Genomic DNA, 1220 nt, shown 5'->3' with positions numbered 1-1220 from the left:
AATAAGTTCAATATTGAATATTTTTTTATTTAATCATATTATTAGATAAGATAAATACATAATGGATTATTTTTAATATCTTAATTTTTCATTTTTTTTACACCCTTTATCTATACTATATTAAAAGGGAGGAGTTATGGCTATTACTGAACTTTTAAGAGGTATCATTTTGATGCTAAATGTACAAGTTTTAAAATAGTTTATAATGACTTTCAATATTGTAGTTATCTTGAAATTTCAAGTGTACAAGATTTTATGAATAACGTACAACTTCTTTAAGCGATATGAAAATCAAGTTCTCACACCCGGATCCATGATATAAGTTCAAATTATTTTTAATTTTTAGATTACATTTTATGCTCTTATAATTAATTATTTGATTTCTTTTATATCCATTGCTTTTTCATTTTTCATTTTCAATTTTGTATTTTTATCATATTAACATAAATAATCATATGTGAACTAAATTACATTAAAAAATACAAGTCTATTTTAAAAAAATTATATTATTATAATGGTCTCATCAATATCTTCAAAATGATTCAAATATCGAATATTTTTAGACTTAACCTTATTATTAAATACCATAACTATTTTTAAAACTTGTGTTTTATACCCTGTATTTATTTAATTCTTTATTTTACACCCTTATTAATACTATATATAAACATGCATAGTAGTTACATGTTTAAATTTAAAAGGTATCAATATTCTTGCTAGATTTACAACCATCCAATGCACATGAAAAATGAAGCTTCTTAAATTTCTACCATCTAAACCCCAACTCCTTCAAGTTCCTCGATTTCTCTGGTATAACTTACAAGGTACGATCCCACTATCCCCACTCCAAAACTTTTACCAACTCCGCCAATATTTTCTCTACTAATTTTACTTAAAATATTAACTGGTCATAATTTCTTTCTCTATTTTGCTCTTCCAAGTTCCATCTCTCTCTCTCTCTCTCTCTCTCTATATATATATATATATATATATATATATATATACYAGGTTTGGACCCGTGTATTACACGGGTTAATGACAAAAATTAARCGAAACTGATATGTATTTTATAAAGAATTAATAATCGAAGGTAATTTATAAACTTAGACAAAAGTACAAGTCCGATTAAATTTTTGATATAAATATGCTCTTACTCGAGAATTAAATGTTACATATAAAAAGGACGGCATGTGCTTCGATGATCATAAAAACTTCTAAAT

This window comes from Cynara cardunculus (assembly GCF_001531365.2).
Source record: "Cynara cardunculus var. scolymus isolate 2C chromosome LG 1, CcrdV1, whole genome shotgun sequence".
NCBI classification, from domain to species: Eukaryota; Viridiplantae; Streptophyta; class Magnoliopsida; order Asterales; family Asteraceae; genus Cynara; species Cynara cardunculus.
The sequence above is the reverse complement of the archived record's forward strand: the minus strand, read 5'-3'. Positions refer to the sequence as shown.